The 18,780-nt window shown below is 42.8% G+C and overlaps 1 protein-coding gene across 5 annotated transcripts in view; it reads left to right on the top strand.

The window, feature by feature from the left end:
• The first annotated feature begins 9,007 nt into the window (after nt 1–9,007).
• The window catches only part of KLHL5 (kelch like family member 5), an 87,334-nt gene continuing 77,561 nt past the window's right edge, over nt 9,008–18,780 (top strand). The window contains exon 1 of one of the 5 annotated variants that reach the window (XM_036853976.1): nt 9,008–9,299. The gene's annotated coding sequence lies outside the window, so the exon portion shown is untranslated. Of the gene's footprint in view, nt 9,300–9,587; nt 9,715–10,830; nt 10,849–18,780 lie in introns of those variants that run through there. The other 4 variants (XM_036853977.1, XM_036853975.1, XM_036853981.1 and 1 more) reach the window with 4 other exon arrangements.

Here is an 18,780-nt window from a genome sequence, read left to right as displayed (position 1 = left end):
AAAATAATGACAATAGTTCATTTTCAGATAATGTTAAGTGTTCTGAAAAAAATAAGAGTGTGATGTGCTAACAGAGAGTTGGGCAAGGTACACGTTGGTTTAAATAAGGATGTTAAAGAAGACTTTCTATGATTTCTTTTATATGACACCAGGGAAAAGCAGAAGTACAGAGAAAGAAAACAGGCCAGTTGTTGCCAGAGGCTGGAGGTAGAGGGAGGGGTTGACTACAAAGGCACATGAGGGAATTTTTAAGGTGATGGAAATATTATATATCTTGATTATATCTTGATGATGGCGGCGATTATAAAACTGTATGCAAAAACTCTAGAACTGTACACTGAAAAGGGTAGATTTTACCTTATGTAAATTGTAACTCAGTAAACATAATTCTCTCTCTCTCTCCACATAGGCTTTCTACTGTTTTAGAAACAAAGACTATTGAGAAAGAGGCTGGGATGTTGTTCCTGAGGCTGGGAGTGTGGGCCAGAACTTGAACTTAATTGGAGAGAAATTCAGAGAAAGCCTCAGGTCAGGCTGACAGGAGACCACAGTGTTGCCCCTGCTTGCCTTGTTACCTTCAGTGGCTGTAGTGAGGCTGCTGCAAAGAACTGAGGTCACGTGGCCACACAGGAGGTCACCTGTTAGCAGCCAGTTCAGCCCGGCCAACCTGGGATGTACACCTGGCCCCTCAGAGAACCAGAAAAGATGCTCAGCGTTGCTCAGACCGCAGGCTGCGGTTCACTGAGCTGCCTTTTCTTTGTTCACCTGCCCTCTGGGGAAGATCTGGTTTGCTCTGCCACAGCTGGGTTTAGAACTCTCAAGACTAAGCAGAGTTCACCCAAGGTCTTCACCCACAGGCTTCCTCACAGGTGTCAGGCCTTCGTGTGCCTGGCCCATACATGGCTGCTTTCCCTAACCTGTCCCCACCCCATCACCTGTGGCAGGAAAAGCAGAGTCTGTTTTCACTAACAAAACCCGTTGAACTGAGATAGCAGCCTGTGCAGGAAGGAACCTGTCGGGACCACTTTCCTTAAAAGGAATAAGAGGCAGGCTTGTCTGCCCAGACAGTACAGTCAGAGAGGGGAGGCTAGACGGAAAGCCACCCTGGAATGGATTCCTTGGACCACTGCAGTATTTCAGCCTCTGGGAACAAAGTTTTTGGCAACTGATTTGACCTTGAAATATATTATCATGTTAATGACATGTATCAAGAGACAGAAAAGCACAACCGAAACATTCTTCATGATGCTAGAATATAACAACCTTTGACTCTTTAGGAAATAGAGTAAAATCAATCGCTGAGCATCTGAAAGTTTTAGGTCCAATAGGTCCATACTCAGATAAAAAGAAGTGGCTGCAATAGGAGGGCTCTTCTAAATCTAAGCAACACTATTTCTTGATTTTCTTGGGAACGGAGGGGAGGAGAACGAAATGCATTCATAATTTGACATTGAAACGCCCTCTTGTTGCAGCAAGTTCTTTATATCTGAGACTGGACCTATTGCACCTAATACTTTCAGATGCTGAGCGATTGATTTTACTCTATTTCCTAAAGAGTCAAAGGTTGTTATATTCTAGCATCATGAAGAATGTTCTGATTGTGCTTCTCCGTCTCTTGATACATGTAATCTATAAGTAATACTATGTCTTGACTTTCTTAGGGACTGGGGAAGGAGAAAGAAATGTTTGTTTTCTTCCCTGTCTTGCTGAGACCATTGACTCTGAGACTGTCTTTGAATGTGTATAGAACATGCCACTTTCTAGTCACCCACTGTTTTTGTATCTGAGGGTCAGCTGCTTATTACTCAACCAGAAACTTTCCTCAAGAATTCTGTGCTAAGTATAGATACTGAATATAGAATGCAGGTGTGAACAAAGAGGGATTTGTGCTTTTAAAAAAAAGATGAGCAAAATGGAGGAGGAAGAGGAAGCATAATGATTGATAAGAACTTTTCAGTTTACATATCTGTCTGAATCATCTTTGTTTAATACTCTTCCCCATAACAAGTAGCATGGTGTCTTCTGTGCTGTAGGCCTCTTCATCACATCTGGTAAATGCTGCTGCATGAATATTCTAAGAGCAAACCATCAGCACAGTGCCAAACCTAAATGCTTAACCCTGCATAGTGGTTATCAGCTTGTTCTCTGAGACCACTGAGATGGAAGCCAGAGGAGTGGTTCCTGTCTGTTAGGCAGTGGACCTGGAAGTAATATATCAAATACGAAGATACATGGAGGAACATTTTTTAACTCATAAGAAATCAACATCACTTAGCAGTCTTGCAACTTTCATTTTTAAAAAGCAAAACAAGTATATTGAGACGCTGGAAGAATTTTTTTAATGCATGAAAATAAATACAAGTACTTTGTGTTCATTCTCTTGCCTTATAAGTTAATAGGATCCTAAATTAAGGACCTTCTAAAGTTTTATGAAACTGGTAGTGTAACACTATAAATTAGAGGAAAGTTTCCATTCATATATGTTATAATGCTAAGGGGTAGAAATGGCCGTACCCTAATAAGTTGTTATTTCTCAAGGCTTCATAGGCAAGGGGTTTTTTCATTCATTCATTCATTCAACAAATATTTATGAGTGCCTGCCATCATAGACTTCTCAGCTTGTCAGGGAGGCAGACAAGTAAATCAACGTTCATAGCCCATTAAGTACCTGTGGTGATAGAGGAGTATGAAGGATATTATGGGAACACAGAGAAGGAACAGGGTCAGCCTGGAAGATTCAGGATAAAGATTGCCAGATGAGATGCCCCTTGAGTTAAATCTTGAGGAACTCACGCAAGCAGAGATTGGAAAGGCAGGACATTCCAGATGGAGGAAACATATGTAAAAGTATAATTATAGAAGAAATGATACATTCTGGACACTGCAAATCATTCAGAATGGGCACAGGCCTGGAGAGGTAAGAAAGGGGTAAGGTTATAAAGGATCTTACAACCATGCTAAGATGTTTGAACTTTACCCTGAAGGCAATGGAGTCACTAAAGCTTGTTAAGCAGAGTCCTGGGGGATGAACAGAATTAGGTTTGTGTTTTAGCAAGGTTAGGGAGACTGGCAGGAAGTGTTTAAATTTGTTTTACAAAAACCTTTTTTTCTGGTTAGAACACGGCCTGATTATAAAAGGTCTACTTACGAATGAGTGAATGGAAATATATGCATGAGAGAATGCACGTTCTTTCCCAGTGTCCCCAGCTGGTTTGGGGGGTGGGGAGGCTTGGGTTTTTTTTGTGGTTGTCGTTTACTTTTCTTAATTTTTGGTAAAAAGTTGGCTTTATTTGTTACTTTTTCACCTTATCTCAGTTATGCCATTTTGGCGACCACAGTGGCAATCCCCTGGAAGCTGGGGTTGGTACCCACCCACCATGATCATTAACCACAGAGCATGAACCTGAGCCTAGCAGGGCCCCGCTGAATGGTTACAAGCTTCAGGCAGGGCTGCAGGGTGCCCCCCACGAGGCCCAGTGCCCTCCGACTCACAGCCCCTGAGCCTGAGGACTACTACCCTGCCTGCCAGGGGCCACAGTGCTCCCATGGGAGGGGGGTTGCTGAGCAGACCGTGTGTCGGGGGAGATGCCAGATCTCTGCTCAGGACCAGGTCTGATACGGCCATCTGTGATATGACAAGGGACCATGGAGCATTGTGATGACAAGGGACCATGGAGCATTGTGAAGAATACAGCATGGAGCACTGTGATGACAGGAGTCATGGGGCATTGTGATGAGAGGGGGCATGGAACACTGTGATGAGAGTGGGCATGGAGCATTGTGAAGACAGGTGTCATGGAGCATTTTGATGAAAGGGGTCATGGAGCATTGTGGTGACAGGGGGCATGGACCATTGTGATGAAAGGAGTAATGGAGCATTGTGATGACAAGGGTCACAGATCATTGTGACTACAGGGATCATGGAGCATTGTGATGACAAGGGTCATGGAGCATTGTGATGAGAAGGGCCATGGAGCATTGTGATGACAGGGGTCATGGGGCATTGTGATGACAGGGGTCATGGAGCATTGTGATGACAAGGCCATGGAGCATTGTGATGAAAGGGGTGATGGAACATTGTGATGACAAGGACCATGGAGCATTGTGATGACAAGTGCATGGAGCATTGTGATGACAAGCGTCATGGAGCACTGTGATGACAAGGACATGGAGCATTGTGATGACAGGGGTCATGGAGCATTGTGATGACAAGGGTCATGGAGCACTGTGATGACAAGGACATGGAGCATTGTGATGACAGGGGTCATGGAGCATTGTTATGACAGGGGCCATGGAGCATTGTGATGAAACGGGTCATGGAGCATTGTGATGACAAGGGCGTGGAGTATTGTGATGACAAAAGCCATGGAGCCAATGTGATATGGTGGTATGTCCTGGACTGTGGGAGGACAGACCTGTTGGGCACATCCTGGTTCTGCCGCTGACTTGCTGGGCAGCTTTAGACAAGTCACTTCTTGTCCCTCTGTCAGTCTGTTTCCTGATAGGCACTGCCAGTGATGTCTCTTAGGAGCCCCTCATGACTCAGACAGGTGCCAAGTTTGCCACCTCTGCTGAATTATGACCATGGATTTGTGCTTTGAAGGCCACTGTGTGTCTGTTGCTGAGCATCTCTCGCTATAGGGCTGCCCTTGCCCCTGGTGTTCCCTTCTTAGAACTGGGGCGCCCTCCAGCAAGAAACCCTCAGGCAGTCAGTGTCTGACTCTGTTGTCTCTGCTGCCCAGCACTGCCAGGCCCCTGTCCCAAGAGGGGAGTCCTTAAACATTCTAATTCCTAAGATCTAGGTCACCTGTTATTGTAAACAGAACTTATTTTAGACACAATTGTGAGTCTTTCTATTGTAGGGTAGTTCTTATGTGAATGCTCTGGGGATGGAAAGGAGTAACATGACAGTGGGCTTATAATGACCTTTCCTCCATAAAGAGAGTCCCACCTGAAGAAGGGGCTCTCACATTGGGTCAGTCCCCAAAGTCCTGGCACTGGACTGGGACTATACCATAGCCCTCTGACCAGAAGTAAGAATTGAACAGGTGCACAAGTCCAATAGTTGTGACTGGGACAAGCCTGATGGCTCTCATGTGAAAGACAGAAAAAATGACCCTACCATGTGGAGAAAGAAAGGAAGTCAAGAGGGAAGGAAAGTAGGTAGATTGCCTGCAAATTTATACCTGCCCTTTGGGGATGGAAATTTGATCCTGGAAGAATGGAAACTGGAGAAGAGCAGCTGAACGAATGAATGGAGTTATGGGTGTTGCTTATATTTTCCATAATAATTTCATTTTTATTTTCCTTTAGAATTTAGTAAAGTTCATTTTGAAAATTCTAGATTGGCTTGGCTGTGGTAAAGAAAGCCAAGGAAACCTTTAATTTAATTTAATTTAATTTGGTATTTGAACCAAGTTAAAAAGGGAAATGAATTACCCTGGGGAACCAAGAGAAACCAGAGTGAGAATCTGAAGTGAACTTCAAGGGGACACATTTTGGGTTTGGTTTCTTGGCCATCTATCACTCCCAACCTGGAGATTCTCCTTCCAGGGGTATGATCTGCTCAGACCTTTTAAAGCTCTGTATTGTCATAGGAAACTGTTTCATGTCAAAACATGGATAGCTGCAATACTGTTAAAAGTAATCCTAAAGTCTCTAAAAAGATTCCCATTCCTGGGATTTTGAACATGGATACTGTATATAATGATATTTAAGCCTTTAATTCTCCCCACTCACACAACTGGTAATCAGAGCAGAAAATGAAAAGTCAAACCACTTCTTTACTAAGGGCATCTATACACTAGGATTAAGTTCTGTTTGCTATCTATCAGTGCTACATTTTAAACAGATTAAAACATTAATTGTTAACCTCACTATCATGATTATTACCAACTAAAATCATCTGAGCATTCACAAAGGACATTGTATTGGCACCATTTATCAAGTTATCAGTAGAGTAATCACATTTTAGGTTCAATTATTCCACTTCTGATTACTGTTATATTGTTTCATCTCAGGGAAAAATATTAAGACTGACAACATTTATTGATCTATCATTATTCTCTGATTCTATGGATCCATTTTGGGCCAAGTTGTAAGATCTTAGCATAAATTCTTAGCTGGGAATGCTTCTTCAATTCCTGTTTCTTAGTATATTGCCAGAATAAGAGATTAAAACCTGCCATTTTCAAATTCTAATTTTAAATAGGGTAAAACCAGGCTGTATTTTAGACCTTATGTCTAAGTCATATGACTCACTTATAAGATAAATTTCATGAGGGCTTCCCTGGTGGCGCAGTGGTTGAGAATCTGCCTGCTAATGCAGGGGACACGGGTTCGAGCCCTGGTCTGGGAAGATCCCACATGCCACGGAGCAGCTGGGCCCGTGAGCCACAACTACTGAGCCTGCGCGTCTGGAGCCTGTGCCCCGCAACGGGAGGGGCCGCGATAGTGAAAGGCCCGCGCACCGCGATGAAGAGTGGCCCCCACTTGCCTCAACTAGAGAAAGCCCTCGCATGAACCGAAGACCCAACACAGCCAAAAATAAAATAAAATAAATAAATAAAGTAGCTATAAAAAAGAAAAGTGCTTTAAAAAAAAAAAAAAAAAAACACTAGACCTTAAAAAAAAAAAAAAAAGATAAATTTCATGAAAGCCCTTTGGCCATTACAAAAAGGGATACAAGCTATCTTTCCTATGTGAAGCCATTCATTCATTTAAAACATATATATACATATATTTGCTGAGTATCTACTATGTGACAGACAACAGTAAGTAATAAGACACTGGATATGTAACAGTGAACTAAACAGACAGGATTCTGCTCTCATGGAGCTTACATTCTCGTGGGAGTAGAGAAACAAATATATGTCAGGTGGTGCTAAGTGTTGAGAAAAAAGAGATGGGGTGGGGTGGTGGTTTGCAGGTTTAGTCAGGAAAGGTGATATGAAAAAAAAAGGGAGACAGTCATGTGTATCGCTAACAGCCTTCCAAACAGACAGACATGCAAAGGCTTCACTGGCAAATTCTTGGTTGGTTGGCAGGAGTGAAAGGAGTCCACTGTGTGGAACAGCCTGAGAGCAAGCATGGTGTGAGCTGAGGCCAACAGCAGGATGCCAGATCATGAGGGATGTTTTATTTGATTTGCTTTCACTGGGGTGGAGGAGCAAATAAACTGAAAACAGATTAGTAAGTAAGAGAATAGATTTCAGAACCGAACAAACAATATACTTAGCATGGGGGAAAAAAAAAAAGAGAGAGAGAGAGGGAATTCCTATTTCTCTTTTACTGCAGCTGTAATCTGATTTGATTGTAATGCTTTTTTAGCCTTCCTCACTATAAACCCAAATGAAAAAGACTGAATTAAATTTCCAAAACTGAACAAATAACTATGAGAGGAAACAAAACTATGAGAAGAATGTCATTTGCTGTCAATGTGCACAAATGTTAACACTGAAAAATCAAATGAGAGCTTAAAATTAGTACCAAATTCTATAAATTCAGGCTGTGGGTTTACACAGTTGTCTTGTGTTAAGTACACAAGACAATGCTATTGAAGTAATTTTTATCTATGCATGGTAGGTGTGATTGCAAAGAGGGAGTGGGGCGTCTCTTCCAGGTGGCTCTGATAAAAAATGTATCCTGAGCTTTGCGTTGGAGCCCTCAGTGGTAGATTTTGTGAAGTATCTCTTCCTGATTGTAACAGTTTAAAATCAGGTCATCCACTTTGAACTAGCATATCAATGCTTCATTGTTTTACATTACTTTGCTTTTTCTAACCACTTCCCCAAGAGGGAGTGTACAAAATAGATCCCTAAATAGATCTCCCAGGCACCCCAGGCTGTTGCCACAATTTGGCTATGTTGTTTTGCTTATGACTTGACCCATCAGTCTTCTGGACCATTTGCTTCCATTGGGTTTTCATTATGGACACGTACTGAAGACCTCCTTAGTAAGTCATTTTGGGAGGACTGACCACATGCAGCCATCACCGATGGGATAGATAGAGACGGCTCAGAGTACACTGACTCTGCAAATAATGAACATATGCATTACATTGAGAACAAAAAGCAGGTTGGCATTTCCTTTACACATCAGTCTGAGACAAACTAAGGAAACCCCTTCCCTCCCTTATCCACCGTGAGCTCCGTGGGGCAGGGACCTTAACTGTTTTGCTTAAGACTGAGTGAGTTAACATACATAAAGCGCTTTAGATTTGTGTTTGCCATATAGGCGCTGAACAAACTAGTCATTGACATTCTCAGCATCTATCATATATATACATTAACATACATAGGCTAGAGAAATGGATAAGGAACCAACTTTTGAGGAATTCTTATTATCCCACCATTGGAAACCAATGATTATGGCCACAGAGTTGAGGATCATAACTGCTATGTCACAATACCCACAAAGTCACTACCTGGAGCACAATAATTATCCGAGTGTTGCGAGGGGACGAGTTGCAGGGGCTGGAGAAGAGAGGCAACTCTTGGTGAGTTCCCCCAAAGCTCTAGGACAATACAGTCCTGTTCTCCAAGGAATCAAAAAAACACAGGCCAGCTCTCCGATCGGCTTCCAGCCCTGCAGAGGGACCTCTTCCTAAACTTCCACCCCCAGGAATTCCCCCTTATCCCAGTTTCAAGGGGCGGGGAACAACCAGAATCTTTGTCAGGTCCTCCGCGCCCCGCCCCCTCCGCCCAGAGCCCCACCCCCTCCGCCCAGAGCCCCACCCAGCCTGACGTCCCCCTCCCCCACAAGCTCCCCTCCCCGCAGCCTGCGCCCTTGCCTCCCCTCTACTCCCCGCCCCTCCCCCTTCTCCTCTCCCTCCCCGGGCCCAGGCCGTCGGCGCGCACCACTCCGGGGGCAAGGGAAACCGCCAACCGGGTGGCGGCGGCGGTCTCTCGGGGCGAGGGGGCCAGCGAAGAGGGGGCGGAGCCTGGCTGGAGTGGGCGGGGCCTGGCTGGAGTGGGCGGGGCGGGCAGCCGCTCACGCCGCGCCCGGACTGACGGGCGAGCCGGCCCCCGACCCCCACCCGCCGGCTCGCTCGCCCCCCCTTCGGGGCTGCCAGACGAATTTCTCTCCCCACTGGCCTGGTGCGGCCTGACGGAGGCGGAGTGGCTCGCTCCGGGCCGGCCGGCGCCGGGGGTGAGGCTGCCGGGAAGGAGCTGGGGGCGCTCGAGGGGCCGAGCATCCCTCTCCTCGGCCCGCCGGCCCCCGTCCCCCGCCTTCCCTCCTCCTCCCGCCTGGCCGCCCCGCCCCGCCGTGACCCCCGGGCGCCTCCAGAGCCCGACGCGGTAAGTGCGACTTCCTTTTCGGCGTCGGGGATGGGGCCGCAGCGGGCCGAACGCGCGCCGAGGCCCGCTCCCGTCTCCGCGCGAGCCTCCCGCCCGGCCGCGGCGGCCAGACTCCGGCCGGGCCCTCGGGGAGGCGGCCCCGGGGCGTCTCGGTCCGGAGGGGTGGGCCAGGCGGGAACTTCCCCGAGCCGCGCCCGGGGCTCGAACCCCGGCCTGGTCTCCCGCCGCGCAGCAGAGAGTCCGGAGGTGCGTCTGGGCCGCCCTCGAGTTGTGCAAAGTTCTGGACGCGGCGTTTGTGGCAGGCCGACTGCGGCGTCGGCTGCTGTCCAGAATCAGTGCTTCCTCCCCGTACTCTTCTACCAGTAAAACAAAGTGGAAACCTTATTTCCACTTTTTTTTTCATTGTTACCCGCAGGTGATTATAATCTAAGTTTTTAAGTATATAATTGCCTCATCCCCGGAGTGTGGAGAATCAGAAAGAGACTTTATTTCAATAAAAACCGGCGTGTCTGGTTGAAACTTTTTCATTTAGGCGTTTCAGTGCATACGCAGGGATCAAAAGCTGACGAAGAAAGTTTACTGAATCAAAGAGTAAAGCATTTCTGACGTCTTTATTATCATTCCGTTTTTAAAAAAATTTTTTTTGAATAATTGATAGATTCATAAAATTCAAACGGTACAAAAGAGATACACAAAGTCTCTCGCCCAACCCACCAATATTACCAGTTTCTTGTGCATCTTTCCAGGGATCACGTATATGCCAATGTCCTTGCTTTCTTTAAAAAAAATAATAAAATGTAACTGTTGTGTGGTAAGTGCCTAGCAGTTACTGGTGCCCAATAAATGGTAGTTGTCCTTACGTTTAGAAAAGAGTTTAATAAGTCTTTTTGGTATTAGACCGCTGAAAACCCAGTAGTAACTTTTCTTCTGGTTTAAGCGTTGCGAACTTGATTATATTGTGAATGTGTATGTTCTGTTGGCTTGTCATAACTATGTGGATACTTTTACACAAAGGTGACACTGATATTTTGGGGTAATGGGACAGGTAGGGAGATATCAATACGAAATTGTAAGAAAATAGGACTTAGTATATACAATAGATAGTTTCAAAAATGATTTGAAGCAACTTAGTGTCCATATGGTATTGTAGGGTAAAACAAAACTAAATGAGAAAAACTGAGGCAGAGCAGGGGAAAAAAAGACTACAAAGTCAAGGGTAAGATAATACCAAGTGCATAAGATCCCGTACTAGAGGTGAGTCACAGTTTTGGCTCTGGGCTTCGCTAGCAGCCAGGCGGAAAAAAGAGAGAGAGTGGAATAAAATAAGTTTCAGTGTGTTTCTAATTCCAAGATAAAAACAAACCAGTTCTCCTGCATAAGCACGACATTTTCTAGTAATGAGGCCTGAGAGGAACATTTTCTCATGGGCCCTAATAAAAAGGAAGATTGTTGTGATGCAGTTGACAACAGCTTTAAAATATCCCTACAGAAACTGATGACTTTTGGATAACAGTGTTCTTCAGTATAGGACAATGGTAAGACTCTAAAGGTGAGTTCTCTGAAGGCTTAACTTGATCCATTCATAACGTTTAGAATTACCTAGAACAGTATTTCCCGAACTGTGTTCTTAGGCATCAGAAATTAGTAGTTTATTTCTTAAAATAAGATTCTGAGCTCAAATAAGTTTGAGATAACTGGGTTAGACAAATTTCAATAGTTTTTTTTCCCTCAATTTCTTGGCTAATGTTCAAGTTTACTGTCTTAAAGGGGGATGTATTGTGTGACCTTTTCCAAAATCATTTGACTATGGAACACAAATTGAGAACCACTGAACCTGTAGAAATGGGTGGATGGCCTATCCTTCAGGTGATTCTTTTTTTTTTTTTTTAATTTATTTATTTTTGGCTGCGTTGGGTCTTCGTTGCTGCGCCCGGGCATTCTCCAGTTGCGGCGAGCGGGGGCTACTCTTCGATGCGGTGCACGGGCTTCTCATTGTGGTGGCTTCTCTTGTTGCGGAGCACCGGCTCTAGGCGTGTGAGCTTCACTAGTTATGGCGCACGGGCTCAGTAGTTGTGGCTCGTGAGCTTTAGAGTGCAGGCTCAGTAGTTGTGGCGCATGGGCTTAGTTGCTCTGCAGCATGTGGGATCTTCCTGGACCAGGACTCGAACCCGTGTCACCTGTGTTGGCAGGTGGATTCTTAACCACTACGCCCCCAGGGAAGCCCCCTTCAGGTGATTCTTTGTGAGTATTTCTTACAGCTGAGGTTTGATAAGAATTAGAGAGCAAAGGGTTTGAGGTTAGCCAGTTTATTAAGAGCCAAACTGAAGATAATCTAAAAGTCAGAATTTTTTTTTTTTTTGGCTGTGCGGCATGTGGGATCTTAGTTCCCAGACCAGGGATCGAACCCTCGACCCCTGTGTTGGACGTGCAGAGTCTTGACCACTGGACCTCCAGGGAAGTCCCTAGAAGTCAGAATTTTAAAATACTATATATCAAAGGAAAAGGCTACTTCTCCCCGGAGTTCTTTTATAGTTCATTGTTGTTCTGCAAATTGCCAAATGATCTCGAGAACTTTTTCCTGTTCTGTGCTTCAGGGTACTCAGGGTCTTGAATTAAACTAGGTTTAGGCAAGTAGAACTCCTTAAAGGTTGACTTTTATTATTCTTGGATGTAAATATGTCATTAACATTTACTTTTTATCCTAAACACTGTTGGTACTATTACTATCAAATCCTAGAATTCTGTAGCTGTAAGAGATCTTTTTGGAAAGCATGGTACATAATGGAAAGGGGTTTGGAGCCGGCAAATCTGGGATTGTGCTACTAATGTGCAGGGTTGTTTCCAGTAAGTTTATGAACCTCTCTGAATCTGTTTCCTTATTTGTAAGATTAGAATGATGACAGCACACAATTCATTCAATAGATGTTGAGAGTCTAGTAGGTACTGGGTAGTAGAAAAACAGCTTTAAGGGCACAAATGAAATAATGTATCAGGAATCCTTTACTGTCGAAATTTTTTCTGTTCTTGAGTGTAGATGGCAAGAGTTTGAACAGCAAGGAATATCATCCTATCCAAATATATTTGGTCTCTGAGTTTCAGATAGCAAGTAGTGAGGGGTTGAGAGAATGAGGGATTAGTCCAAAAATTTATTTGACTCCATCCAGTTGTGTTTGGATTTTGAGAGTTTGGATAATGAGCGATACTTCTGTAAGAAAGTATTCTATAAATGATGCAATGCTGTACAAAACGTTACCATTCTGAAGACAATGAGAGGGGTTTGCAGAGTATATCAGGTAGGGTAAATAATGATGTGGTAACAAAAGCCCTCACATCTTAGTGGTTTAAAACAACAAAGGTTTGTTGCTCAGTCAGGCTACATGTCCAGTTAGGGTCAGCAGGAGAGCTCTGTTCCAGTAATCATTTAGAGCTCCAGGTTGTCAGAGGCTCCATCTCAACACCTGCTTCCACATTTGTTAGGGAGGGGAGAAGATGTGATAAATTGCACATTGGCTCTTAAAGGCTCTACATGAAAGTGACACAGTAACTTCTACTGCCATTTCATTGGCCAAACAAGTCATATGACTGCAACCCAACTTCGAGGAGGTGGAGAACTGCAATTCTATCTCGTGCCCAGAAGGAGGAGAACGGGAATAGTCTTAAGAACAATCTAAGCAGACTTTATAGTACCACAAGTTAATACAAAATCTGAATAAATCAAATCCAGATTATGTTTTTCAGTATTCCATTTAGAGAATAGAAAACAGCATTTCTTTGTGTATATATATATAATCATAGAATTATGCTAATGAGAATTTAAAGAACGTATTTTATTAATTGGAACTGAAATGCTTTTGAAAACTCCCAATTAGACAAACTGTTTGGCCAAGTGGATTTCATTATTTTTTAATTATATGTCCATTCAATAAACATTTGTTAAATGTGGTGTGTATGAGGCAGGATGTTAGATACCATGAGGATAAAAAGATGAATGGGAAGTTTATACCCCAACAGAAAATAACTATAATTGAGTTCTCTCTCTTTCCCTTTCTCTTTAAAACAACATTAAAAAAAAAATTAACAGAATCTTTCAATATGATAAAACCTGATTATGTATATATACATCGTTACACTTTGCCTCTAACCATCTTTTTTGGTCTTAGGGATTATTTGGTGACAAGTTATAGAAAATTATTTAAACTAATTTAAGCAAAAAGAGTGTTTTGTTAGAAAAGGGATATAGCTTTATGTCAAAGAATCCAAGGGCAAGAAGTGCAGCTGAGTCTCAGAGGCAACTGGCATCAATAACAGAAAGTTAGGAGCTGGGCTGCTTGCCCCCTCCAGGTCTATGTGATTTCTTGCCAGTGTCTCTCTCTGCACATACACTTCATTCCTCTTTTTCTCTGTTGACTGGTTTTCTCTATTCTGCTGTTAAATGGGTGTCTTTAAGCTAAGAGTTCAAACACTTAAAGGAAACTAACTAGAGCCTTTAGCAATTCCAAAAGAACTACTTTTTTTCTAAGTGCCACATCTTGGTTAGTTCTTAAGTTAACCACTATCAGAATTTGAAAATAATAGAGTTGGCCCTAAAATATCAATATAACAAGTTAGGGTAATTGACAACTTTGTAATAAAGGAGGCAGTTCTAATAGCTTAGGATGAAATAAACCTGTGATGCTGGTGAAAGTTCTGCTACGTAATTAACATCAGCTTGCAAATCTCCTGGGATAGGCTGATTAGAATAATCAGGATAAGAAGGTAGAACTGGAGCTGACTTGTGGCAACAATATCCCCTCCCTGAACACTGGCAAATGCCATCTCCATTGTAATCCTTTTAGCCATCCCTTCTCCCTCTCCCAAGGTACAGACTACTGAATTGTCTAACTCTTATTAAGTCACCTACTTTTGATGCTAATGCAGTGCTCCTTGGTTTCTTCCCATGGCTAATAATGCAGGAAGAAGGGAGCACTTAATAGACTGCTTTACGCTGTTCTTTTCTTTCTTTTTTTAAAAAAATTATTTATTTTATTTATTTTTTATTTTTGGCTGAGTTGGGTCTTCATTGCTGCGCACGGGTTTTCTCTAGCTGCAGCGAGCGGGGGCTGTTCTTGTTGTGGAGCACGGGCTCTAGGCACGTGGGCTTCAGTAGTTGTGGCATGTGGGCTCAGTAGTTGTGGCTCACGGGCTCTAGAGTGCAGGCTCAGTAGTTGTGGCGCACGGGCTTAGTTGCCCCGTGGCATGTGGGATCTTCCTGGACCAGGGCTCGAACCTGTGTCTCCTGCATTGGCAGGCGTATTCTTAACCACTGTGCCACGAGGAAAGCCCTACGCTCTTCTTTTCTATCCTCCAAATTGGTCTAGACACTCTACTTGGCATTTTACCCTTTAACATGATCGCCATATTTCTCCACCAACTTAACCTATTTTTATTCTTTATAAATTTCCATTCTTTTTCTGTAAACTGTGTACTTAGCTTCTCTAGAAAAGTTCCCTTGGCATTCTTTACCTATGCAATATCTCCTTTAGTTTTGGTTGAAAAACGTCCGTAGCTTCACCTTAGCAGACGGCTGAAGGGATGGATTGTGGAGAGGTAGTATATGTTACCTGGAAGAGGGAATCCCCAGGAACAAATAACCACAGAGGAAGGCGAGTAAAAGCTGTATAAGACATCAGGTGGGATTTGACAGGGATACATGTTAGGCTAAAAAAAAAAAAAGAGGAAGGGGTTGGGTTCAGATTGTAGAACATCTGGAACGTCATTCTAAGACATTCTTATAGTCTTGTTGCTGTGCAAATGAATGGGTCTTCTTGGGTTCAGACTCGTAAAACTACCACAGGCTTGTTTACTCAGAAGGCTATCAGACAGGAACCACAGCTTGCCAGCAAGGCAGCATCACATATTCCTCATCAGTGGCTGTAATCCTCACAGCAGGCCATGTAAGCAGTTCATGTAGCCACCTGGGAGACATCTCTCCCCGTGAAAGCTTAGGTGCAAGGAGACAAAGCTCACAACAGGAAGATGCGAGAGCTGAGTTGGCTTAAAAACCTCGTGTCCCACAGGAGACAGTTCTCTCTTACAGGATTCCATAGACTTAGCTTCCAGGGTCCCCACAGGGAATGTGCCAATTACAAGAGCCACCACACTTAGGAAAGTCAAAGCTATGGCTTCTTAAGAGGTATTTATAATTCATCATTCCTCTGAGTCCAGATGCAAATTTACTAATCGGGGGATCATTTTTACTATAAGCAATGTTGCCAGGTAACATAGTCGACATACCTACTTCCATCAGATTGCCAGGGGAATAGAGCCAAGAGAGTTAACTGAAGGTTAGTAGTAGAAGGCAAAAAGATTTTACCCACACTAGTCATTATCCACAGTGTTTTCCGTAGTCCTTTTCATTTGGGAAGTATTCAATAATATTCATTTTGCTTATGTTAATGTAGTGTGTTTTAACTCTTCATGACAGAAAGTGTGAAATAGAGAGCTTGAGAGAAAGGGAAGACTGGAAAGGTAGGCAAGGACTACTAGGTTGTCAAAAACACTGAATTCCATACTAAAGATCTGTACTAAAGATTCCATACTAAAGGCAAGGACTACTAGGTTGTCAAAAACACTGAATTCCATACTAAAGATCTTGGCTTTTATTTATCTTGTAGGTGATCAGGGAAAAAAAAAGTTTTAAGTAAGCGTGATGTCAAGAATTACACTTTGGAAGGTTAACTTTGGCTATAGTGTGAAGAGCCAAAGGCTGGTTGGTTCATTTCTAGTAAATATTTGCCTTTCTTTGGGGAGATATTTCTCTGATAAGCAGAAAGAGGGAATACTCAATTCTGTGCTCTGCAGGAGTTTAGAATTGCTGGACAGCTTCAGCATGGTCCACTGGATGGAGGGGTCTGAACCAGTTCGTCTTTCTAAATTTATTCGCCATCCCCCCCAACCCCCAACTTGAAGACTGAGAGTTTGGGAGGACTGCTCTGAACTGCCTGAGAAAATTGGATTAACACTAAGAAATAATCCTCGCCTCCACTGGTCTCCACTGATCGCCATTTGACTCACTAGCATGCCTTATTTTGCTTTTTGCCAGAGTTAAATTATAGAACAGTCTTTTGGTGGCTTTTTCACTTCTTTTCTTTCTTTCTTTCTTTTTCCCTTTTTTTTGGTTTGGTTTGGTTTTTTTAGGCCTGGTTGTAGGGCAAGCCAGGGAGTTTCTTTAATGGCTAACTGGTTTAACATTTGTAGTGATTAACCATTTCTAATTATGAGCAGTTGAGAAACCTAGTGCTTCACGTTTTTCTCTATTGCTTACATTGCCCTTTTGACCCTTTCCTTACCCAGCTTACACTGTTCTATCTAATATAAAATACAGTTCATAAAATCTGATTGATCCTACAGCAGAGTCAAGTTGATCTGTGATGGGCTCATTATGTTCCGAGAACTCAGGCAATTTTGCTTGATTATATTTGTGTCTAGAGAGTACTGATTGATTACTTTTTTCCATCACCATAAAGCTACAAAGAAGACAGAAACACTGACTGGATTTGGTTCAGGTCAGTAAAAGATAAAATTACGGTTATACAGATTATTACTTTTTATGGTATATAAGACAGCTATGTGCACATGCCAAACATAAAGTATCCAGCAGGAATTTAGCAGTGGTTTGCCGTCGTATTTATGGTATGATTTTCATCCTTGTGCCACAGCAAATACATGCTTAAATTCACAGAATCTAAGGAGGTGGTGGTGCTAAGGAAATCTTTCGTTTTGACCTGTCATCAAGTCAAAGGGCTGTTTTTTAAAGTAAATATTTTGTTATAATCATGCTATGGTCTTCAGAGTATCAATTGTGATAACTTCTATAGATGAGTTGGGGATTAAAAGGCCATATAATATTAGTTTAGCTGATTTTTAAAATGTAGCTTGTTCTACTACAAGCTGTTAGTACCAACAGACAGTTGAGGGATGAAAAGGTACTTTTGATGTTAATGTGGGTCAGCACTTCACCCTATAAGAAATAGTGACAGAAGTTGGGAGGGAGCCAAGTGGGGCAAAATCTGTGAGGCATTTGTATTTGGTGAATAAATGCCATATTGGCACTTAATTGCAATAATGATGAACTTAGTATTTTGTTATATTAGGAGTGATGTGGTAAGTACTCTTTTTTTCTTGCTTATTGTCTTTTTGCTTTTAGTTTGGTCAGTCTTACTGATAAAGCATTTAAGTCTGCTCTATGGCTCTCTTCTAGATAGCTAACCTTGATAACCTAGATAACAAATCAACTACACCCTGAGTCTGCTTCCCAATTTGGACAATGAGGGTAAATACCTACTCTACCTTCTAACAAGGTAGCTGTGGGTTACAAATGAGAATACTTTAAAAGCAAGAAGCAATGTGATGTACTTGACAGTGTATGGTCTTTAGAGCCAGTCTTGGATTCAAATTGAACCCTGCTACTCACCAGGTAGATATATGTAGCCTTACTTCACTTCAGGGTCCTCACGTGTAAGGGGAAAGCGGAATGACCCCCATTGCTCAAGTGTCTGTGACAACTGAATGCTCCATTCAATGTAAAGTATTCCATGTTACCCTGCACATTTGCACACTGAAGAAGTGGTAGCTGCTTTTACAAATTCAGATTCTTACTCAATTCTTCCACGTGCTACTTACTTTTAATCCATTTATCTTAAGAGAAAACTGAAGATCGAGGAGGTAAAGTGATTTGTTAGAATTATACAGCTGAGTGAGTGGCTCAATTATTGACTCAAGTTCTTTCTGCTCTACCACTTAGGCTACCACTAATAAGTGACCATGTGGGAAAATGACAGCAGAAGCGCCCCCCACCAACTAACTCTGAACTGACTCATGGTTTTAACCTAACGCACTCTCTTCCCTCTGTCAAATGTACTTACTGATCCCAGGGGCCAAGTGATTACTCATGGCTGAGTAGGCTACTCCACAGCAGACCTGCATGACTCTGTGCCTACCTGTTGAGTTGGGTACTTACCAAAAGTTGGTTGTGTTTATTCACAAACCTGTTTTTAACAGTTATGCTTGTTATGGTAACTATAAAACATTGGTAAACATGTAAATTCATGAGAGTGTAAGGAAAAGAGAATTCATTCTTTGAAAATTAAGTTGACTGCTTTGGGACGTCATCTCAATATAAATGAATTATTAACAAATTTGCTATGAAATTTGAAGAAGGCTGGATAACTGTAAAAGACTAGGGGGAGCATCATCAAAGTCTAAACCAGAGGCTGTCAGAGTGTTCAAGTCCATGGTCCAGCTAACTGGTCATTAGACTATTAGTGGTTCTCAAGGAAATAAGGAGCCCACACCAGAAAGTAAATTAACTACATCATTAAGCACACCGTTTGGTTCAGCTGAGGGTTTTTTCGTGGTAAGACTTTCTCCTTGAAGGAAGCAGTGCATTAATTTACATTCTGGCGCAAGTTTTTTAATGTCGTGGTGGATAGACCATTGGACT

This window comes from Balaenoptera musculus, chromosome 5 (assembly GCF_009873245.2).
Source record: "Balaenoptera musculus isolate JJ_BM4_2016_0621 chromosome 5, mBalMus1.pri.v3, whole genome shotgun sequence".
Classification (NCBI taxonomy): Eukaryota; Metazoa; Chordata; class Mammalia; order Artiodactyla; family Balaenopteridae; genus Balaenoptera; species Balaenoptera musculus.
Note: the sequence above shows the minus strand (reverse complement) of the source record. Positions and strands in the feature narration are given on the sequence as shown.